Raw genomic sequence first — 24,886 nt, forward strand, 5'->3', positions numbered from 1 at the left:
TTCCTGTAATATCATATGGTATTTGTCTTTCATTGCCTGGCTTATTTTGCTAAGCATAATTCTCTCTGGTTCCATCCATGTTGTTGCAAATGGTAGGAGTTCCTTCTTTCTTTCTGCTACATAGTACTCCACTGTGTAAATGTATCACAGTTTTTTGATCCACTCATCTTCAGATGGGCACTTAGGCTGTTTCCAGCACTTGGCTATTGTAAATAGGGCTGCTATGAACATAGGGGTGCATAGGTTGTTTTGAATTGGGGTTTCAAGATTCTTCAGGTGTAATCCTGCCAATGGAACTGCTGGTTCAAAAGGGAATTCGATTTTTAGTTTTTTGAGGTAATTCCATAGTGTTTCCCATAGTGGCTGCACCAGTCTGCATTCCCACCAACAGTGCAGTAGGGTTCCCGTTTCTCCACATCCTCGCCAGCACTTGTTGTTTGTTGATTTGTTGATGATGGCCATTCTGACTGGTATGAGGTGGTATCTCATTGTGGTTTTTATTTGCTGTTTTATATTTTATGTCTGATAATTCCAATATCTTTGCAGATATGATTCTGCTGTTTGTTTTTGCTGGCTCTTGCTCATGTGCCATAATTTCTTGTTTTTTTTTTTTTTCACAATTAACCTATAAAGTTTCTTAGAACTTTCTCTGTATTAATATTACAGTGTTTTTTCTTTTAATCTTCACCCGAGGATATGCTTACTAATTTTAGAGGGAAGGAAGGGAGAGAGTGAGAGAAACATTGACTGGTTGCCTCTCATACACACCCTGACAGGGGACTGGGCCCACAACCTGGCCCGGGAATCAAACCCACAATCCTTTTGGTTAAGAGGACGAAGCTCCAACCTACTGAACTATACCAGCCACAGCTTGCAGAGTAATTTTTAATAGTACTTTAAAATTCTATAGCTTAGAGCTTATAAGTAAACCCCTGGAGGTTAATGTCCTGTTTTCTTAAACTTTTTATTTTGAAATAATTTTAAACTTATAGAAAAGTTGCAAGAATGGTACAGTAGATGCTTGTATACCTTTTTCACATATTCACCAATTTTTAACATTTTGTCATTTATCTTATGGCATATACACACATTATTATTTATTTTTGTGACCCATTGAAGAGTATGTTGTATGCCTTCTTACCTCGTAATACCTTAGGGTATATTTCCTAAGGATAAGGATATTCTCTTACGTAATTACAGTGCCCCTATCAAATTCTAGAAATCTAACATTGATACTTTATACTTTATATTCCAGTTTTGTCATTTTGATCATGTATTGTATTTGGTTGTCATTCCTCTTTACTTTCCTTTAATTTGGAACAGTTTCTTAGCTTTTATTTATCTTTAATTAATTGAAGAATATAGGTCAGTTATTTTATAGGAAGTTTTTAATTTTGCATTTGATCTGATTTGCCTCGTGATTGAGTCAGGCTCTATTTATCGTTAGTCTGTCTACTACAAAAATGATGTGTTCCTCTCAGGATATTACATCTGGATATACATAATGTCCCTTATTAATGATTTTAATTTAGGTCAAGATGCTACCTGGTTTATTTACTATACAGTTACTGTTTTTTTCCCCCTTGAAACTAGTAAGCAATATGCAGGGTGGTATCCTAGTGTTTTGTTTTTTCTTAATGAAAAGTTAGGTACAATAACAGTAAACATTTATATAGTGCCTTCTAGTTTGCAACCATTTTTATATTTTATGATTTTATTTTAATCTTCATGACAATAGTACCTTCTATAGTTCTGGAAACTAAGATTCAGAGACATAGCTAATAAGAGGGAGTATTGAAATTCAAACCCTGGTTTTCTTAAGATTCTTTTTACTAGCCATAGCTGTCTTCATAGCTGTCTTTAAGTTACTAGATAGACCATAAACTTAGACATGATCTGTGTCTTGTTCACTGTTATATTGTCACTACCTTGGACTTTTGAATGAATGAACAGCATAGGCATGAGATGCTGTTTGATTTAAGTGTCTTAAACAGTGGTAGTTCTAGTGTAATTGATTATATATTTTGTATTTCTATATGAATATAGACATGATACATATGTGTAAGTATATATAATATATGTTATTGCTGAGAGCCTAAAGCTTGTGTGGAAGGGGTTTTTGATGCTTTGCATAACAAGCTAAGATTTTTTCAGATCAGAAGTTGATAGATTTTCCCTAGTAAAGAAAATTTGGCTTTCTTGAGAGCATTATGTGATAAAGATTTGTGAAGCAGATTTTCTGATACTAACTCAGTTCTTTTTCAAGATGTATTTAAGAGTCGGGTGATCAGAGGAAATTATGTAAGGTTTTCCTAAGGTCAACTTTTGCATTGATACTAGGGTGTAGTGTTGGTTAATGTCATCTTTTGACCTGGTGAATTGATAGAAGCTGGACCCTATCCAAATTTACCCCCTTTTCCTCTTACCTCTTACCTTCTATCCCCATTCTCAGTTAAAGCTGGAGGAACTTGGGCATTGAATTTTAGTTAAGAACATGAATTAATTCCTTGATTAATTGGTTCAGTAAATAGTTATTGGGAGCCTACTATATATTAAGAACAGTGTAGTCTTTAAGTTTAAAACGATAAATTAAGATAGATGTCATTGCTGTCATGTAGCACAGTCTAGAGGTGATAAACTGTTATATGCTTTGTATTAGCCATTTGTATATTTAAGTAAGTTAAATGTATGTAAGGAAAATCTTAGTTATACTTGTTGAAACTTTTCTGGCAAGGGAGAAAATTTTGAGGGCTGTTGCTTAATGGATTATATAAGTATAGGGTTTGAGGTTCAAAACTATTCAGTTAAGCATATTCTAAAAATTGACTGATACTTTCATTTAAATTGAAGCCTTGTATTCAAAGCTGACCTAAGAAAATTGTGTTCAATCTAAAGACCGCCATTTGCTTCCTGTGGGGTTTGGTGAATAGTTAGTGGTAGTGGTACCTTGGAAATTATACAAGGTGGGCAAAAGTTAAGTGTGCAGTTGTAATTATGTGAAACACAGAGTTTATTCTTGTATTATTAATCAATTATTGTATTATTTTTTCTATTCAAATAGTATCCACAATTATTGAACATTAATTTTCAAATGTTTTATAACCTGATTTAAAATCTTCAAGTTTAAACTAGAAACTTATACCAAGGCTTTGACTTTGTGCTAAATCATTTTTAAAATTTGTAGCTTTATTTTTTAATTATAAAAAGCTGGTACTGATATACATAACTAATAACAACTTAAAATCCATCATATTTTTACATCATTTTTTAGCTTGACCTTCTAGTAAATCTTTAGCTTCATTGGTTTTGGCTGCTACATAAGGAGATCCTCCCTCGTCTGGGTGATTTAAAAGCACAATTTGCGTCAATGAGCATCTCTTATATTTCCTTTATTGGCAGTAGGAACCTAGTGTTAATGCTGCTTCCTGTTTTGTCATTTTGGGTTCAAACCCACCTCTGTAATAGCTACCTCTGAAGGCAGATTTTGGTAGACTTTGAAAAACTTGTTTGACTTGAGGTTCCATATGCTTCATGGTCCACAAACCCTGCATCAGCAATTGTCAGTCCAGCTGCTACCACTGTACTGGCCGAGGCTGGACTTGGTTCCTTGGCCTCCACCGAGAGCATGGTTCATCCCAGCCCAGAGGCTGCAGCCACCAACTCCACGCACCCACCATAAAGGAAGGTGGCCACCACTATCAGGGCTAAAACACCTAGACGTGGGCGCCCCAGAAAACATGGCAGTGGCAGCCCTTAATTGTATTATTTTCCATATGAGCAACTGTAAACCTACTTTTGTCCTGCCCTATATATTATATGGGTCATTTTACATTCCCTTATTTTACAACACCTCAAAAGAAAGCTTAATATTATACATGCAAGCACATGTTTATTTCTTTTAACTTTTATTTTGAGGTAAAGACTCAGAATGTTGCAAAAATAATAGGGACCTATATCCCCTTCACTTAGTTTCCCCAGTAGTGGTATCTTACGTAGCAGTCATACAATATGAAAACCAGGAAATTGATATTGGTACATTACTATTCACTAAACTATAGACCACATACAGATTTTACCATATTTAAACCTGCATTTCTGTGGTGTGGGTGTGTAGTTCTGTGAAATACTATTCCATATATAGTTTTGTGTAACAACTACCACAATCAAGATACAGAACTTCCTGGTATTACCTCTGTGTATTCACACACACACTCACTACTAGTTTTGTCATTTTGAGAATGTTTGTTATATGAATGAAATGATACTGTAGGTAACCTTTTGAGATGTGTATTTTAAAATATAACTTGTTTTAATTCTAAAAGTAAAATAACATTTTTAAATGGTTAAACAATAGAAAAAATATATTTTGAATCCACCACTCTAATACAGTCATCATTTTGGAGTTTTTTATGCCTTTTCCATATGAAGTTTTATGTCACTGTTACAGTGTATTTTTAATTTTGTTTGCCACTTTATTTTAATTTAACATAATATTAAGTATGTTTTCTGACACCATCACTTAATTTTTGTTGTTATAAGAAATGTTGCTGAAAAAAACCTGTGTGCATATAGATGTCTTCATATTTTTAGGTTTTTGCTGGGGCATATTCCCAGATGTGTGCTACTGAGCCAGAGGATATGAGGGTTTCTTAGTCTTGAAACATTTGGTCAAATTGTTTTTCAAAAGGATGGTACAATTAGTACTATTTCACTGTATCCTTGTTAGAGTGGATATTATTAATGTTACTGCCCACACTAAATAGGTGAAAAGGTACTTCATTATTTTAATTTTAGAGTGCATTTCTTATTCTTTTAAAGTATATTTTATTATGATACTGTAGTTCCAATTTTTTCCCCTTGGCTCCCCTCTGCCCAGTACCCCCCTTCCCTCCAGCAATCCTACCCCCCCTTAGTTCATGTCCATGGGTCGTGCATATAAGTTCTTTGGCTTCACCCTTTCCTATATTATTCTTAACACCCCCCTGTCTATTTTGTACCAACCAGTTATGCTTCTTAGTCCCTGCACCATTTCTCCATTTCTCCCCCTACCCCCTCCCAGCTGATAACCCTCCAAATGATCCCCATACCTATGATTCTGTTCCTATTCTGGTTTGCTTAGTTGGATTTTGTTTTTAATTTTTAGATGCAGTTGTTGATAGTTGTGAGTTTGTTGTCATTTTAGTGTTCATAGTTTTGATCTTCTTTTTCTTAAGTAAGTCCCTTTGACATTTTATATAATAATGGCTTGGTGATGATGAACTCTTAGCTTCACCTTGTCTGGGAAGCACTTCATCTGCCCTTCCATTTCAAATGATAGCTTAGTTGGTTGCAGGTTGCCTTTCATCACATTGAATACTGCTTGCCAGTCCCTTCCTGCCTGCAAAGTGTCCTCTGAGAAATCAGCTGATAGTCCTATAGGCACCCCGCTGTAGGCAACTCTCCGCCTCTCTCTTGCTGCCCTCATGACTCTGTCTTTATCTTTCACCTTTGGCATCTCAGTCATGACGTGTCCTGATGTGGTCCCCTCTGGGTCCAGCTTACCCAGGACCCTCCGTGCTTCCTGGACCTGTATGTCCATCTCCTTTGTAAAATTTGGGAAGTTTTCCTCATTTTTTTCAATTCTTCCTTCCTCATTCTGCACTGATTGACTGTTTTCTTCCTTATGTTCCAAATCATTGATTTGAACCCCGATTTCCTTCTCTTCACCATTGCTTTTGTGTGGATTTTCCTTCGTTTCACTTAGCATAGCCTTCACTTCTTCTCTTACGCGTTTGCCGTACTCAAGCATATCTGTCAAGCCTGTGAGCATCTTTATCACCAGTGTTTTGAATTCTGCTTCTGTTAGGTTGTCTATCTCCTCATCTGTTAGGTTGGCTATCTCCTCGTCGCTTAGTTCTCCCACTGGAACCTTGATTCGTTCCCCCTTTTGGGCCATACTTCTCTCTCTCCTCATTCTGACAGGCTCCTGTGTTTGTTTGCCTCTGCATCCAGGTAGAGCTGTTGCTCCTGTTACATTGTAAGGGGTGGAGGCTTAGGGATTTGTCAGTACAGGGTGACCTGTTTCACCACGTTGTGGCGCTGTATCTGGGGGAGGGGTCCGAGAGGGAACAATGCCACCTGCCCAGCACTCGCCCCTTTTCCAGGAGTCCCTCTAGCTGCTGCCCTTGCCATCGGGGCCAGAGTGGGTGGGTCTGTGGACGTTCTAGAACCATGGGGGCCCTTTAAACAAGTGGACTCTGCTGAGACTGGCAGTTTTTGCCTCCACCCGAACCCCCACTGGTCTGCACAGTCAGAAGCAATGGGACTTGATTTTCTCTGGTGCTGGGACTGTGGGCTGCGAGGTCTGGTGAGTAGCTGGGAACACTCCCCAGGTGTCCCTCCTGACTTTTTAAAATGTGTGACTGGGCTTTCTGCCAGCCTGCGGCTGGCACCACCATTGCTGCCACCACCACCACCACACCGCATCCTCTCTGCCCCGGCTCCATCCCTCCTACCTGTCTGGATGAGTATTTCTCCTTTATATCTTTGCTGGCCTTCCATGCAGTGATTTTCTGGAACTTCTGGTTGTTTCTAGTTTTGAGATAGTTATATTCCTTCTTAGTTGTGGAGGGAGACACAGTGTGTCTGTCTACGCCTCCATCTTGGCCGAAAGTCCCCTAGAGTACATTTCTTATGTAGCAGTTTTCTATGAAGAATAAGATTGATTGTAATGTCAAAATGACATAACTTTTAAAAATGTGATTTCGCTTTTAAGTAATTTGGGAAAGCATTTTAACACCTGTGCCAGTGTTTAGCAGTTCTGAGCAAGAGATTGAATCACCAGATTCTTCCCGTTACCGAACCTGTAACCTCTTTAGTTTTACACAGGTTTGTTGCCTACAAAATGATTGCCAGTTTGTGCATTGCTTCTATCTCTGGCCTCTGCCATAATCTTCTAGTTACTTTTCTCAATTTGGATCCTTGACCTTTTCCCATGTCTGTTCCCTCTTCAAAGAGCTGCTGCTCCCTCCACTGGTACCACACCACACCTTATTTATTTTTCCTGTGTTCTTGTCAGCTCACATGTTAATCCTGACATATTAATGTAATACCTTAATGTTTCCTTACAGTTGAGTATAATTCTGGGTGACTGTACTCTACTGGGGCTCTTAGGAGTATTGGCTATCTTCACTTTTTGATGACCACCACAGAAGTTACGTGGCTAAACACATATGGAGTATAAATAATATACAGGTCCATGAATACAAAATAATAATAAATGTGCACCTTTTACTTTTTTGTATGTGTCCTCAGAGCAGTAGGCCATCAGGGTAATAACAAATCCTAAAGTAAAGTAGAAGTTTTTAATTGAATATTACTAAGTGCCAGGCACTATGCTTACTTTATTTAGTCTTTACAGTATGTATTCCTATAAATTTTTGCGGTAGCTACATATGAAGGTCTCATATGTGATGTTGAGTAGGTAGTTAAAAAGTTGGTTAGCAGGGATTTATAAAAAATGTTTTAATTTTAACTTGGATATACATACATTCTTTCACCATTTTCCCCCCATAAGATCGAAGTTTTTCTTCATGGACAGTCCTTTGATTAGAGTTCTGGATTTTCTTTTTAGCATAATCCACACCCATGAGGCATTATCTGTTAAATATCTTTCTTAGAAAAGAGAGAATTAAAAGGCACTTTCAGTGTGTTAAATAAAAGCTTTCTACAGTTTTATGCTTTTTTTCTTTATTCTCTTAGAACTTTTACATACACCCAATTCCATAATAACTTTAAAAAAATAACTAGCCTTTGAATCTTTTTGAACTTTTTAACAGAATTTCAGAGAAACAACCCCTTTCACACTCATACTTCATCAGTTTACATAATCTTAAATTACATAATTAGAATAACAAGTCCAGTTGGCATAAACTGGTTTGGGATCAAACAGCTGGCTCTTGTTAAGTGTCCAGCTCATTTGGTGAGAGCAAAAGGGTGGAGATATATTAAGAAAGTGGTCTACTTAGAAGACTACTGGGTCCAAATGGTCAACCTGTGGTAGGCGTCAGGGAGTGATTTATGAAGGGATTGAAGAGCTGTATTTGTAGAAGCTGATAGGCTACAGATCTCTTAAAAGAGTTTCTACTAAATTATTGTTCTTATCTCCATCTTATAGATGAGAAAGCTGGGGCTTCAGAGAGTTAAGTAACATTAGATAGGTAAGATGTGATGGAGTACCAGGATTTGTATTTAGATTTGTATAGGTTCACATATTGCATGTTCCCTTACCTGCTGTGCAGGTGCTAGATGCTTAGATGTTATCTGCTTTACCCAGTCATTAAGGATTCTTGCCTGGTCTTCAAGTCATGTTTGGGGTAGTTCTTGCAGTTAGTTATCCTACATCTTGGCTCCTAGTTTCATTTTGCTCCTTAGTGTTTCTTTAGCACTAATGCTATGTAAAAAATGAGGGTACATTCCAAGGTGAAAATTTGGCTTATAATTTGTTTTATTTTATATTGAATATGTACAGGTGAGAACCATGGCTATGATTTTGCAGAGTTGTAACTGCTGAGGTAATTGTGAAATAAAAGAGTTTAAGGAGGGAAAAGGAGTTGGAGAACACAGATGTAGACTCTCCCTCCTGTTAAATTTTCTTCATAGTTGGGGTATGATCAGTCTTCTTTTGTCATTACTTCTTTCTTGAAGCATCAATTGGGCCTTTAGGATTTAAAGAAAAGGATATATATATTTCATAAGTGTCTTTCTGTCTTCACCCAGCACACACAACAAGTCTTTTCCTGATAAACATTAAATTTAAATATTTTATCATTATGTAGAGTCTGGTATGTATTTTTAGTTTCCTTTTTGCTTTTCTAGACTATTAAGAACACCCATACTACACTATTACACTACTTTTCAGGTGTTACAATCCAAAGAAGTTGTTCCACAAAATAAAATATTACATAATTATTAATTGAGTTTTCTATTTTTATTGTCGAAGATTGTAACTACAGCCAGAGCTTCTAATCACTATGAAATAATTTCTATTACCGCATTAAGTTTTAATTCTATCCCTTAAAATGAAATTTGGTTATCTTACTGTACAAAACACTATTTCATACATTTTGTTAGGCTATTTTTAAATTTTGACAATACCTTAAGGAACTCTTAAGTTTCTATCTTAGGTGGTCCTCGACTCAGGATTGAAAGCCTTGTTGTGATATTAAATGTTCATATGTGTAGTTGCTAATCCCTGACTTTGATATGATTATAATTGATATTATGATTAGCATTACTATTTGAGTATCAAGTACTCAGACACTCTTGAGCCATAAATATAAAATCATATAGAATAAAAATAAAAATTAGTTGATAACATTTTTGACCTTTTGTAATACTAATTCTGAGGCAGTTTTTACCTCCTGCTTTTTTAAGTATAATTTATTTCATGATGTTGGGTTTTATTTGTCTGTTTTTTGGCATTAGTATGAGTGTTTGAGTCTGGCAAAGGAATGTACTGGTTTTTGATATCCCAGCTAGCATCTTTCATTTACTGAGATCTATTCTAGCATGAGACTGTAATTGATTATGACAACAAACTTTGGGCTATATAGTTTGAATTTTAAAAATATATATTTTATTGATTATGTCGTTACAGTTGTCCCAGTTTTTTCCCCCTTTGCTCCCCTCCACGCAGTACCCCCCCTTCCCTACAGCAGTACCACCCCCCTTAGTTCATGTCCATAGGTCGTCCATGTAAGTTCTTTGGCTTCACCCTTTCCTATACTATTCTTAACATCCCTCTGTCTATTTTGTACTTACCATTTATACTTCTTAATCCCTGCACCATTCCCCCCATTCTCCCCTTTCTCCCCCTTCCCCCTTCCAGCTGATAACCCTCCAAATGATCTCCATATCTATGAATCTGTTAACTGTGCTGCTTGTTTGCTTAGTTTGCTTTTGGATTCAGTTGTTGATAGTTGTGAATTTGTTGCCACTTTAATATTCGTAGTTTTGATCTTCTTTTTCTTATATAGTCCATTTAACATTTTGTATAATAATGGCTTGGTGATGAACTCCTTTCGTTTTACCTTGTGTGGGAAGCACTTTATCTGCCCTTCCATTCTAAATGATAGCTTTGCTGGATACAGGAATGTTGGTTGTAGTTCCATGCTTTTCATTACTTTGGATACTTCTTGCCAGTCCCTTCTTCCCTGCAAAGTTTCTTTTGAGAAAGAGCTGAGTCTTATGGGAACGCCTTTGTAGGTAATTTTCTTCTTTTCTCTTTTGGCTTTTAAGATTCTCTCTTTATCTTTCACCTTTAGCATTTAAATTATGATGTATCTTGGTGTGGTCCTCTTTGGGTCTAGCTTGTTTGGGATTCTCTGTTCTTTCTGGACTTGTATGTTTATTTCCTTCACCAAATCAGGGAAGCTTTCCTTCATTTTTTTTACATAAGTTTTCAATTTCTTGATCTTCTTCTTCTCCTTCTGGCACCCCTGTGATTTGGATGTTGGCATGTTTAAAGTTGTCCCAGAGGTTTCTAAGCCTCTCCTTGTTTTTTTTTCAATTCTTGTTTTTTCATTCTGTACTGGTTGAGTGTTTTATTCCTTCCTGTGTTCGAAATTGCTGGTTTGAATCCTGGCTTCCTTCCTCTTATCGTTGGTTTCATGTGGATTTTCCTTTGTTTACTTAGCATAGCCTTCACTTTTTTTCCCTTATGCATTTGCCATACTCAGGCATATCTGTTAAGTCTGTGAACATCATTATCACCAGTGTTTTGAACTTTTTGTTAGGTTGGTTATCTCCTCATCACTTAGTTCTCCCACTGGAACCTTGATCCATTCCCTCTTTTGGGCCATACTTCTCTCTCTCCTCAACTTGACAGCCTCCTGTGTTTTCCTCTGAGTCTTTGGTAGAGCTGTTGCACCTGTTGTGTTATAAGGGGTGGAGCCTTAGGTATTCCGCAGTGCATGGCCATCTGTTTCACCCTGTTGTGGTGCTGTGTGTGTGGGAAAGATCAGGGAGGGGACAATGCCACTTGCTCAGCACTCGTCCCTTTTCCAGGCACTTCTCCCACTTCCCGTATGGGAGTGGTGCCCCTCTAGCTGTTGCCCTGGCCATGGTTCCCAGAGTGGGTGGATCTGCGGACTTTCTAGGGCCATTGGGGGGGGGGTGCTCTAAACAAACAGACTCTGCAGTTTCTTCCACCACCCCAACCCCCACTGGTTTTCACAGTCAGAAGCAATGGGGCTTTATTTTCCCTGGTGCTGGAACTGTGAGCTCTGCGGTCTGTTGTGTGGTTGGGATCACTCCCCAGGTGTCCCTCCCGACTTTTATAATGTGTGACTGCTTTTTCCTCCACTGTCTTGCTGCCCCCCCGGTCACACCACACCATGTCTCTGTGCCCCAGCTCTGCCCCTCCTCCCTGTCTGGATGTGTGTGTATTACTTTTTTCTATGTTTGTTTGTTGGACTTTCATGCAGTTCGATTTTCTGGTAGTTCTGGTTGTTTTTAGTTTTGAGGTAGTTGTGCTCCTTCCTATAGTTATGGAGGGAGGCAAAGGGTGTCTACTTATACCTCCGTCTTGTCTGAAAGTCTATAGTTTGATTTTGTTGTTTAAACAGATCATTAAGTTTATAAAATTAAAATGTGTTCATAGTGATATAGCAGCTTGCTTACATGGCCAAGTCATAATGTTGTTAATGAAAGCCAATAAAAGGGATTAAAAAACAAAAACAAAAAAAACCCCGATTCTCTTCCTAAATATTACCATGTTGTGTACTCCCCCTCTTCAAGTCCCCCCCCCCGGTTTTATAATCAAAAAGTGAGATTGTAATACTTTTGAATGAGAGAAAGAAGAGGGGGGCCAGTTTAGTATTAGCTGCTGTTAAAGTGATCTCTTTATCTGCTTGCAAAACCAAAAATCTCATTAAGTAGCAACATTTAAAATTAGCTTGAAAAAGAGTTTAAATTGCTTTATTCTTGAGCTTTAATTACTGAAGGCCAGCTATGTTCAACTAACTTGGAATTTAAGTGCTAAAGGGAAAATTCTGTTAGAAAAATGTTATCTTAAACATTTGTTCTTTTGTAGTTTGAAACTGCCCGTGACTTTGTTCTCCTCCCTTCTCTTGTTTTGAACTGCCTTTTGGATTCAAATGATTTTGACACTTCTTAGGTTCTTTACAAAATATTTCTGGTGCATGTAGCCATTGAGATCTAGACCCTAACTAGAAATTCCAGCTCGATAGTCTTTTTCTTTTGATGAAGCATGGTGTTTAGAGTGCTGACAAAATTATATTGTAACCAATTTTATTTCTGTAATAAAGATTGCTCTGGGTAAGACAAAATTTTCAACTATTTTTTTCACCTATTATACTTTGTTTTGATTGATGCAAAGTTGTCATAGTTGTACTTCTTTGCATTAAGGAGAAAATGAGCCTTTACCGGAGTATATTTGTTATTGGTAACCTCTAGTAGCTTAGATTCTCAGTTTTAATGAACATTGCCTACAGATGAGCATAGTAGAACTATGTTTGATGCATCAGAGGATCAGAGAAAATGGTCTAAATTCTTTAACAGATTTTTAACTTTTTTTTAACAAAAGGGTAATATGTGTACATGACTCAAAATTTAAAGGTACAAATAGGTTTATTGTGAAAAGCAAGTCTCTTTTCCTTACCTCCCTGTCTACTATGTTTCCTCCCCCGAGGCAGTTGCTGTTTGTAGCATATTTTCTTCCTACATCTTCAACCATATCCACTCTTTTTATTGGTTGCATAGTATTCATTGTATTGAATGTAATATAAATTAAGCTTGCTTTTTATCTTTTGCTTTTATAAATAACGAGGCAACAAGTATTGTATACCTGTTTCATATCAGTGCAAATATAGCAGTACTTTAAGTTTTAGAGGTGGAATTTCTGTGCCAACAGATACAGTAAAAATTTTGATAGGTATCACCAAATTGTTCTTTTTGGTGTATTCATTTCTCAAGTTAGATATAGTTTTCTAAGGTACTTCTGTAAAAGTATGATCACTAGTTATGTGCTGTTTTATAACTAAATTTATTTTATTTTTCAATTACAGTTTAAATTCAATGGTATTTTGTATTAGTTTCAGGTGTACAGAATAGTGGTTAGAGAATCATATACTTTAAAGTGTTTCCCCTGATAAATCTAGTGCCCACCTGACACCACACATACTTATTACAATATTATTGACTGTATTCCCTATGCTGTACTTTACATCTCTATGACTATTTCATGACTACCAATTTGTACCTGTTAATCTCTTCAACTTTTTCACCCAGTCCCCCAAATCCCCTCCCCTTGGGCACCCAACAGTCTCTTCTCTGTATCTATGACTCTGTTTCAATTTTGTTTATTTATTTTCTTCTTTAGATTTCACATATAAGTGAAATTATATGGTATTTATCTTTCTCTGACTGATAGACTTAGCAGAATGTCCTCTAGGTCCATCCAAGCTGTCACAAATGGTTAAGATTTCATTCTTTTAAAAAAAAAAAATTAATTAATTAGTTTATTTATTTTATTTTTAGAGAGAGGGGAAAGGAGAAAGGGAGAGAAACATCACTGTGTGGTTGCCTCTCACTTGCGCCCCCAATTGGGGACCTGACGTGCAACCCAGTAATGTGCCCTGACTGGGAATCAAACCAGTGACACTTGGCTTGCAGGCCAATGCTCAGTCCACTGAGCCACAGCAGCCAGGGCTCAAGATTTCATTCTTTTTAATGGCTGAGTAATATTCTATTATATTAGATTTATTTTATTTTTATTCATTATGTGGTTGCAAGTATGAGTCACTCACTGCACAAGCTACTTGTATTCACTTGTTTACTTTGTCAAAAATGTATTGTTTTAATTACTAGTAGTTACTGTAATTTTGCTTTTATATAGGTAGCTTGTATCTTGTAAATGAATTGTTTAAAAAGAATTTTAGTTAAGGGTAGGGGAAAGCCAGGAATTAAAAAGGAAAATGCAATTAGAAGCCTATTTTTCCATAAGAATGGTGTTTAGCTTACTAGGTCAGGCAATAAAAATGATGTAACCCGTGATATTGCATTATATTCAAACCACCTTTATTTTTTATTTTAATTTTTTTATGAGTTAAATTAGTGTTATTTTATTTTTTATATTTCATTTTTTATATTTTATTGATTATGCTATTCCAGTTGTCCTGATTTTTTTCCCCTTGTGCTCCACCCAGTACCCTCCACTCCCTTAGGCAATCCCCCACCATGTTCATGTCCATGGATCATGTGTATAAGTTCTTTGGCTATTGCATTTCCTGTGCTGTACTTTACATCCCCATGGCTATTCTGTACTATTTATTTGTACTTAATCCCCTCACCTCCTCACCCATTCCCCCACAGCCCCCTCCCATCTGGCAGCTATCGAAACTCTCTCCATATCCATGACACTGTCTCTCTTCTTCCTGTTTGCTTAGTTTCTTTCTTTCTTTCTTTCTTTCTTTCTTTCTTTCTTTCTTTCTTTCTTTCTTTCTTTCTTTCTTTCTTTCTTCATTCCTTCCTTCCTTCCTTCCTGCCTTCCTTCCTTCCTTCCTTCCTTTCTTTCATTCAATTGCTGATAGATACGTATTTAATGCCATTTTCTTGTTCATAGTTTTGATCTTCTTTTTCTTAAATAAGTCCCTTTAACATTTCATATAATAATGGTTTGATGATGATGAACTCCTTTAGTTTTTCTCTTGTCTGAGAAGCTCTTTATCTGCCCTTTGATTCTAATTGATAGCTTTGCTGGGTTGAGCAATCCTGGCTATAGGTCCCTGCTTTTCATGACTTTGAGTATCTCTTGCCAATCCTTCCTAGCCTGCAAAGTTTCTTTTGAGAAATCAGCTGACAGTCTTATGGGAACTTCCCTATAGGTAACTAACTTCTTTTCTCTTGCTTCTTTTAAGATTCTCTCTTTATCTTTAACCTTAGGCATTTTAATTTATGGTGTGTCTTAGTATGGTCCTCTTTGGGTCTAGGCTGTTTGGGACTCTGTGCTTTTCGGACTTGTATGTCTATTCCCTTCACCAAATTAGGGAAGTTCCTTTCATTATTTTTTCAACTAGATTTCCAATTTCTTGCTCTTTCTCCTCTTTTTCTGGCATCCCTGTGATGTGAAGTTGTCCCAGAGGCTACTTATACTATCCTCATTTTGGGGGGTTCTTTTTTCTTTTTGTTGTTCTGATTGGTCATTTTTTTCTTCCTTATGTTCTAAATCATTGGTTTGATTCTTGGCTTCATGCACTCTACTGTTGTCTCCCTGTAAATTGTTCTTTATTTCAATTAGTGTATCTTCTGTTTCTGACTGTATCTGTTTTATGCTGTTGAGGTCCTTACTAAGTTCTTTGAGCATCCTTATAACCAGTGTTTTCAACTCTGCATCTGAGAAATTGCATATCTCCATTTTGTTTAGTTCTTTTTCTGGAATTTAGTCTGTTCTTTCATTTGGACCATGTTTCTTTGTCTCCTCATTTTGGCAGCCTCCCAGTGTTTGTTTCTGTGTATTAGGTAGAGGTGCTTTGACTCCGTGTCTTGGTTGTATGGCCTAATGTAGTAGGTGTCCTGTAGGGTCCAGTAGCATAGTCTCCCCTGTCACCCAAGCTGGATACTCAAGATGCACCCTTCATGTGGGCTAAGTACACCCTCCTCTTGTAGTTGAGCCTTGGTTGCTGTTGGCAGGTTAATGGCAGGGACTTATCCAGGCCAGTCAGCTGCGAGGACTGGCTGTGACCACTGACCACCAACCTCCACCCTCCGTGGAGGATCATCTATGCAGGGGCAGGCTGGTGGTGCTCCGATGTGGTCTGTAGCTGTCCACTGGGTGCACTGGCCCTGGGGTTTCCCTGGGTGGTGCAAGCCAAGGTCAGTCCCCATCTGTGTTTTGCCTAGGGCCACCCTGCCTGAGCTGTAAAGCAATCTGAGATGGGTGCTACCTATGCTGCGCTTGGAGATTCCCTGGTAAGCCAAGCTGTGACTCTGGGTTGGCTTGCTGCTAGTGCAGGACCTGCAGCTCACTAAGGCCAGCTGTTGCTGGTTTGATAGGATTTAGGAAGTTGTGAAGCTTGAGCCAAGACCAACCATTCATATGGAAAAACAGTTTGGGTGGGACTGTAAGTTAGGTGGGGCGGAGTCTCTGGGGCTTTCCAAGGTGGGTCAAATAGTGTGAGCCTGGTTGGGTTGATGGAGTCTCAGATAAAAGCACCAGCTTGCTGGCTCATTCTGGTTAGATGTGGTTTCTTTAATTCTGTAGTGGTCAGACTTTTATTCAACTGGATTTCTGATGGTTCTGAGTAATGGTTTTTCTATATTTTAGTTGTAATTTTGATGTGGTTATGTGAAGAGTCAAGCCATGGCTGCCTACGCCACCATCTTGGCCAGACTCGGACCACCCTTTGTAACATTGGTGGAAACTCAGTTCATGCTGCTGCATCCTTCTCTTGGGGAACTGAGTCTCCCCCATATCTAGGCTTTTGGTTGCGACCTCCATTACCTGAGCGGGAGAGTAGAGTTGAATAGTGTTCCGTAGGGTGATCAGCCCAAGGATCACAATGCCTAGAGCAGTGGTTCTCAACCTGTGGGTTGCGACCCCTTTGGGGGTCGAATGACCCTTTCACAGGGTCGCCTAAGACCATCGGAAAACACATATATAATTACATATTGTTTTTGTGATTAATCACTATACTTAAATTATATTCAGTTTGTAACAATGAAAATATATCCTACATATCAGATATTTACATTACGATTCATAACAGTAGCAAAATTACAGTTATGAAGTAGCAACAAAAATAATTTTATGGTTGGGGGTCACCACAACATGAGGAACTGTATTAAAGGGTCGTGGCATTAGGGAGGTTGAGAACCACTGGCCTAGAGGGAGCAGTGAGCTGAATTAGGGTAACAAGTGAGAAATAGCAAGAGAATAAACTTAAGGTGGTTTATTCCTTCATTTGCTGGCACTCTGCAGGGTTGGGACAGGATAAAGGAAGGAGCAGGGAAATGGGAAAGGTGGGATTTACCTTTCTTTTCTGTCATTGTAACTTGTTTTATTAGTCTCATTCATAGGACTCCGATACCTGGTATTCAGGTGAGTTGAGATGACATGAATTAGGGTTTGTTGGAGGTAATAGAGAAGGGATGAAGAATGACAGTGTCTTTCACTGTCAGGAAGGTTTATAGAGTCTGAGAATATAGATACGAAATGGAAAAGAAGATTTCTAGTGATAAGACAGAGAACCATCTATCTGTGTGTTAAGCATTTATAGTTTGTTCTTTAAAAAATTTTTTTTTGTATTTTTTGAAGGCACATGGTTGGGCAGTGTTGAGGGCATTTTAGGCACTGTTTTTTGGAGGAGAGGACAGTAGTATCTTGGCTCCATGTGGATTTTTTTAAGGGTACTCTGACCATTGTTCCCTGAAATGAGAACATACAGAGACTCTGACTTAAAGAGAATGTTCTATTATATCTTAATTGGTTTAAAGGTATCTCTCCTGGTCTCACTTGAAGTAGAAGCAATAATTCTCTTTCTATTCAGTTCCACGGTAGAGCTAAACACAGCTGACTATGCAGCCGTTGTCCTTCAGACATGTCTAAATTCCTCAGTCTATTTATGAGCATCAACAAACACTTTGTGCATACTTCTGCCATGGGTTGAATGCGTCTCTTTTTCTTTAATTTAGCTTAAAACTAGTAATGGAATTCCTGAGGTTTTGAGAGGAATAGTGTTGGCAAGTTTAGTTTTGAAACTAAAGGCAAATTAAGATACCAAGCAAAACAGACTATTACTTTAGAAAGGGATCTTAAAACTGCTGACATTTGCAAACTTAGTGTCATATTTATATAAGCTTTAGCTAGCAACTACTATTTTTCTAAAACTGTTGGTTTAAAAATAATTGTTATATTTGTGCATTTAAAAAGTTGCTTCTAACACACTTTGGTCTTCAGCAAAATACTCAGACATTTGGGCATCAGCCCTTTTGGTTTTATTCTGTCTCAGGCCATTTAAGATAATTAAGATAGATTCTGAATGTCAGGAATTTGATAAGCTTCCATTAAAATCTAATGTGGTTTAAAAATTGCTTAAAATGGCCTTTCGGCCTATTAAAATATGCTATCATCATCTGAATTATGAAATTTAGCTGAATATTGCTAAAATGACAAATGTTAGCACTTGTCATTTTAATGTTTGTTCTTTAAGTGTATTGTTTCATTGCCTTTCTAAGATATTAGCTGCATGTACTCTGAAGGATTATACTAATTGAAAATAGGCCTCCTCTGATTAAAACTGTTTAATTCTAACTTTTGCGTGCATCTCATTGGTATTCATTTGTGACCTCAGCTAGTTATGTGAGTTTCACCCTTCTGTCCATGAGCTTTTTTGAGTGTCTCCTTGTGTTAAATCTGTGTATTTTGCTTTGTTGTTAGGCATCTCTTACTATTTCAAAATTTCTCCAGGACAAACATTGTTTTTGTACATTCTTTGATATTTCTTCACAATGCAATGCCATGAATGCTTTGTTGTTGTGAGTAGGTACTGAGAGAGCTTATTTGCCCATTTAAAAGATACTTACCCAATACTTATTTTGTTGTGGAAGCTGAGGATACAGAGTCCTATAAAGTAAGGACCCTGCCTTCACGTTGCTTAGACTTTGATAGGAGATGGAGATAATAAATCAATTATAGTACCATGTGTCATTTATATTTTGAAATGATCTTTGGAGGAGCCAGAGCTCTCTACCTCTGATAGAAAAGATTTTTGTACTTCGAAGAGTGGGAACTAACATTTGTAGAGTGTCTAAAGGCTTCTGTATTAGTTTATCCTTCTAAATCCTTCAACATAAGCATGTTATCCATTTTATACAAAAGGAAACTATGTTCTAGAGGTTGTATGATTGGCTGAAGGCTCTTAGCTAATAAGTTATAGAGCTGTGATTCTTTCTCACTTAGTGCTCTTTTATTACCAGGGTTTCTTAACATTAGCATTAGTGGCATTTTGGGCCAGATAATTGTTTTCGCAGACTGTGCACTTTAGGATGTTTAGCAGTATCCATGGTTCTTCTCCAGGCCTGGACTTGGGTGAAACAAGGAGGTACCTAGGGCACAAAATTTAAGGAGTCAGTCACTCATTCTCAGGGTCTTTTAAGTGCTGACCCGCCATTTAATCCTCACAGTATCTGAGAAAAATTCTCCCATACCAGCCTGTTGCTTCTAGATTTTGATTTAGTAAATACCCTAGGCATTTGGATGTTCCTTGGGAGCTGAAGAGCATTAATGAGCAGGAACTTTTTGCATCATTTGTCTTTGTCATCCAAGAACACATACTCTTAAGCAAAAGAGACAGTAAGAAATGGCATTTATAAGTGCTAAGTAAATACCCTCTAAATATTACAGAACTAAGAAACTTTAGGTGATATGTTGTAGAACAAAAATACCAGTTGCTTCAGATTAATGAGAATTTAGAGCAACAACTATACATTGAATATACTCAGCTTAATTTATTTTGTTCCTGATACTTACCTGCTAGTATTAACTTGATACCATTAGAAATCCCATTAATTATTTTCCCATGTCTCTGTTTCAACAGTATATACTTATATGGATAGATCTGTTAATACTTTTTGATTAACTAGAGTGTAGCTTGACACAATCTAGGTTCTTTGTGTAGTTCTACAGAATGGAGTCTTTAAAAAATGCAATATGTAATAAAAACCTGAATTTTAGGAGTATTAACAGTGCCCAACAGAATTCTTAGTAATATGCAAGATTTTTGAATCTTAAGTAGTTTTGACATATTTAATTTTCTGATAAAACATGAATATTTGACTTGAGATAATGCTATTTAAAATTTTTTTAGACTCATAGAATTGTAGCTTGGTTATAGAAGTCCCTGAAAAGCTGGTAGAGTAGGCAACTCTTATTATTAGAGCCATTTAAGACTGTCAAATAGAAGAGTAATTTAGTAAAAGTAACTTTTCAGAAATACTATTCTGACAACACTATATATAAGGTGTATATATAATGTATTGGGCAACAATTTTCATGAAGGTCAGTTTAGAGGCCAGGCAGGAAGACATAATGAGAGTCTGAAATTAAATGCTTGTCCCATCTTATGTCCTCCTGATCCTGCCCCACACCCCCATTTTTGGAGAAAGAGTTCATAAGTCTACGTATCTGTTATAGATTATGAAGTTTTTAAAGAAATGGCTTTCTAAAGTCACAGTTTTATTCATGTGCAGCAGGAACACAACAGGTGTTTGAGGAATGAATGAGTGAATGAATGATTGATTCTAATTTTCTGTGAATTACCCATAATAGTACTTTGTTGTTATTTGCATAATAACATTTATTTTAAAGAATATCTAAGAACACATTTTTTGATACCTTATTTTCAAGCTGAATTTACGTGGTTGGCCCCAATTTAAGATTAAACTTTATCAATTAAAAAGACTTCTTTAGAAATTGTAGTACTAAAAAAATAAAATCATTAAATTGTTATATACCCTGATTCAGCCGTAATCCCCTCCCCCCGTTTAATGAATGAGACAAAATATAAATAAATGAAATACATAGTGGTGGTTGCCAGGCCACAAAACCCTATAATGTACCTGTAGTACAGTACTGTACTGCATCATCTAACCACCATTTATAACAGAGATTCTGTGGGACAGAAAGACATTCATGACTCCAAAGCAGTTAATCAACAAATCATTTTTGGAATGTACCATGTTTAAGTTGGGAACTGCTGTAGAAGTAAGTAATTGATTTGGTCTGAAAAAAGATATATTAAAAGAGAATTAAGTATCTCTTGCCACTATACTCTTGAAAGTGTCTTAATGTTTTGGGAGTCTATTTCTGGGGGAACATTTCTCTGCTTTTACAGTGGTGGGAAAGTAGGGTTCACTGTGTAGTTCACCTTGGACTAGTAATTCCATAAAATGAAGGCTATATATAATATGAATTAATCTGTTTAATGATAAGGTTTAGGGATAAACAAGTACTGACTGTATTTTCATACTGGGGAAACATTCAGATTGGTTATATCAGTGAACAATGTGTCCCATAAGTTTTAATTTATATTTTAAAATATACAGGTGGTCTTAGTTAAATCTAAACAAGAATACCACTTAAAAGACTTCCAGTGGAGCATAAAAGTTCTATTAGACATGGAGCTGTGTTTCTGCCAATAACTCGACATTTTGAGGACAGATAGCATCCCATTTCCAATTTTAGATTGGGTACAAAAATATCCTAGGGCTGAGAATAGGCATAGTAAATTGCACCAACAAAAACCTTTTGTGTTTTTATGGTGAAGGAAAAGTCTTGAGTGGGTGTGCATGGAAACAATGATACAAATTCCTTATGCTTTAGCACAGTAGATAGGACCTCATTTTATTATGGTTATTACTCTGTATGATAAATTTCTATGCAAATTCCAAAAATATTTCTGCACATGAGTTCCTTGACTTTTTTTTCTGTTATTTTCATCTTTGGCTAATTAGAGTCCCACTCTACCTTTACTGCCAGAAGTGTTCATTAATTTTTCTTCTCTTATTTTTATCTTCATTTTTAAAAAATTAATGTTTTTATACTACTTTAAGCTTAAGTTTTTTCCTGGTGCTTTTAAAAATTATGGGACAGTAAAGTTGTCTTCAGATGTCTGTTATTTTCACTTTTAACATTGTTGGAGTTGGCTTTTAACTCATGCTTATTCTGCCTAAATTTCTCTTAAAGGAGAAGAGCATGTCTAGCATTAACACTTGGGAATTGTTTCAAAGTTTAGTTTATTGTATTAATGAAATTTCCAGAAGTCCTGATTTTGTCCTGTATCCCCAAAGAGTAGATTTGATTTTGTTGTTTTAATTGGGTTCTATGTAATTTGATTTGATCCTAGATCTTTCAAAGAGTTCTAATTAACTTTTAGTCTTCTTTCTAATTTATTCAGTATTTTAGATTGCTGATAAATTGGGAAAGTACCGATATGTGTTCTTTAGGTAAAATAATTTTAATATGTTAATACTATTAATAACAACTATATTTAAAGAGACAAATGTTAATACTTAACTATTAGATAAAGTTTTGTGGTGACAGGAAGAAAAAAATGGGTGATATTATTTTTGGTGAGCTATAGAAATTTATATAGCTTTTTAAATGGTTATCAGTAAAATGTAACTAAAGTTGAATGGTATCTTAACTGTCCATTAGGGCATCTTTTGTTGTTTGAAATATTTAACTAGTCCTGATACATGACTGTTGAAACAGACTAATAATTTAATACTTAACAGTCCATGTTGTATGTGTGCATGGGTGCACATGAGCTGATACGTTTTTAGAGAATAAAAAATAATACATTCCTTAATGGCTAATGAAGTACTTTAGTAAATGTTATTATTCATTAATGATTTTCTGAATGTGATTGATAAAGCACTGATTCCAGTTCCTGGTTTGCTCTTGATACCCACTGTAATTACTTCCTTTATTGATAGGCTCAGGTAATATAATTTTAAATATTAATCTAAGATGGATGTAATCAGGAAAACGTGCTAAAAATCATATAACTTACCTGAAGGTAAGTAGATATAATGATCCATCCACCACTACTAACTACATGACTGCTTAGTGGAGTGATAAGGAGCATGGCTAGTATCAAAGACTACTAAGTTAAGGTAGTTTCCTAGATGTGCCTTTTGGAGGCTGAACATGGCAAGTTGAAATGCTTGGTCACTCAACTAAGAAAGTGGCAGAGCTGGACTCAAGACTGTTCCTCCACACCAGGTACATTGCTTTCTGTACTATGCCACAGGTACTTTATAGGGCTGACAGTTGTCTTTGGCTCTCTTGTGCCTCCATTCAAAACTCCCTGCTCCTTTCAATCACACTTAAACACATGCAAAAATATTGGAAGGAAACTTAGTTACATCATTCTGTATACTATGTAAATGGGATCAGTTAATTCAGTAGTGGATCTCTGTGGAAGGGGGAGGGAACTCTTGGCTACTGTTTAGGGGGCTTTCAGGTGGAAGTGTAATGGGAGAGTGTGAGATTCTCTTATGCCTTTGGGTGTGAGAAAACAGAAGGAAGCGAGAGAGAGTATAAAGGACTATGGCTCCTGGATGCTGGACCAATAAGTGTTCTTCAGTTTATGGTGAATGTTTATCTAGTTTGGCAAACACTAATAAACATAGATACCCATTTGTGGATGTGGAAAAACTAATAAGGTCTTATTAATTTAGAGAAGGGTAAAAATTAGGTGTTAAAAGTAATATTAATTGTAATTCCTGAGAGAGCTTATATGTTTGTAGCTAATAGGGCATATTTACTAGTGCAATTCATGAATGTGATTATTTTGTGTGTTTTATTTAGATATATTATGTTTTTTTCTTTGCATTTCAATCCCTATTTATGCAGTTGTTAGCATACAACCAAAATAATTTAGGTAAAACATTGAGAAGTTTTATATATGAGTTCCTTGGAACTATGACTAACTCTGAAATGTACCTGAGCATTATCTTCTCTCCTTCTGACGGTTAGAATGGATTGTTGCCTAGAGGACACACTGGAATAGTAACATCTCACTATACTGGAAAGGCCACAAGGTTCTGGTCATAAGAATTTCACGGCTTAAATAAACGAGACCCATGTATCTCTTACGTAATGCAGCAAACTTTAAAATGGACATCTCTCTCTTTTTTAAAAAATAGTAGCTATAGCATCCTAATGTTTTGGTTTTTGTGAGAGATTGAAAATGAAGTAAGTCCAGTGTAAAATACTTAATACATAAAGTAGTATGAAAAATAATGGATAGATTATAGGACTGGGAGTCAGGAAATCTTAGCTGTCCTTGGTTTTGTTGCCAAACAAAAATTTTTTGTCATTCTTTCATTGTGGAAATGGGATTATAAAGCTCTGACTCTTATTCTCCCTCAAATAATGGAATGAGGCTAATCAAAATAATGTGTACATTTATTGATACACAAGATACATGGTTCATTTTTTTCCCTTTGTTTTTCATTTTTTAAAGTTGAGAGGAACTCTGTTTACTAGTTCATTTATTTTTTTCTTTTCTCGGCCAGTTGTCTTTCTATTTTCCTTTTGTGATTTTACATACATTTACCCCTCAATTTCATTATGAAAAAAATTTAAATGTACAGCAAAATCTGAAGGGAGAGAATGGCATTGATCTTTTCCCTTATTTCTTCAAATGCTTTTCTAATTCTTTGGGGCCCACCCAGTTCAATGCCTACTTCCTCTTTCAGCCCACTAATACCTTCCTTTGATCTAAATTTATAATTGTCTTTTATATTGTATAGTTTAGTACTCAGTCATTTCACCATTTTATATTGCTCATGATTTTGTTTGTTTTTTTCCATATTTTACTTTGGCATTCCTACCAGTACACACTTTTTATCCCTTCTTGCACTTCTAAATTCCAGACTCCCTGAGTGTAGGACTTGTCCCCTGTGCATTTCTCTCTGATGGTCCCTGACATATGGGCATTTAGTGATAAATACTTGAGGTTTTCTTTGGTTGCTGTTTATTTGACTGTTTCTATTATGTGGATTTTCATGTAAAATAACATGATTTTAATGCTCTTAAGCCTTTGCATGAGTTGTTTAATTATTTGTAAATTTGTTACATAGTTGATACATGAAACTGAATAACTGTTTTGTAAATCATCACAGTCCATTGATTGCTACTTCTGGAAAAGCGAAGTCTTATAGTTTTTGTGTTTTTAAAATTTTTAAAAAAATTTTAGACAGAGAAAGAGAGAAACATGGAGTTTTTTGTTGTTCTACTCATTATGCGTTCACTAGTGGATTCTTGTATGTGCCCTGACCAGGGATTGAACCTGCAACGTTGGTGTATCAGGACAATACT

General features: G+C 36.4%; 1 protein-coding gene and 1 pseudogene across 1 annotated transcript in view; one reads left to right on the top strand and one right to left on the bottom strand.

The window, feature by feature from the left end:
* Window positions 1–24,886, top strand: part of FRS2 (fibroblast growth factor receptor substrate 2) — a 131,112-nt gene that overhangs the window by 9,643 nt on the left and 96,583 nt on the right. The gene's annotated exons all lie outside the window — the stretch shown is intronic.
* LOC150012144 (mitochondrial import inner membrane translocase subunit TIM14 pseudogene) lies at window positions 3,261–3,533 on the bottom strand (annotated as a pseudogene).

The sequence above is a fragment of the Furipterus horrens genome, unplaced genomic scaffold (genome assembly GCF_987537825.1).
Source record: "Furipterus horrens unplaced genomic scaffold, mFurHor1.1.pri manual_scaffold_4, whole genome shotgun sequence".
In the NCBI taxonomy this organism is placed as follows: domain Eukaryota; kingdom Metazoa; phylum Chordata; class Mammalia; order Chiroptera; family Furipteridae; genus Furipterus; species Furipterus horrens.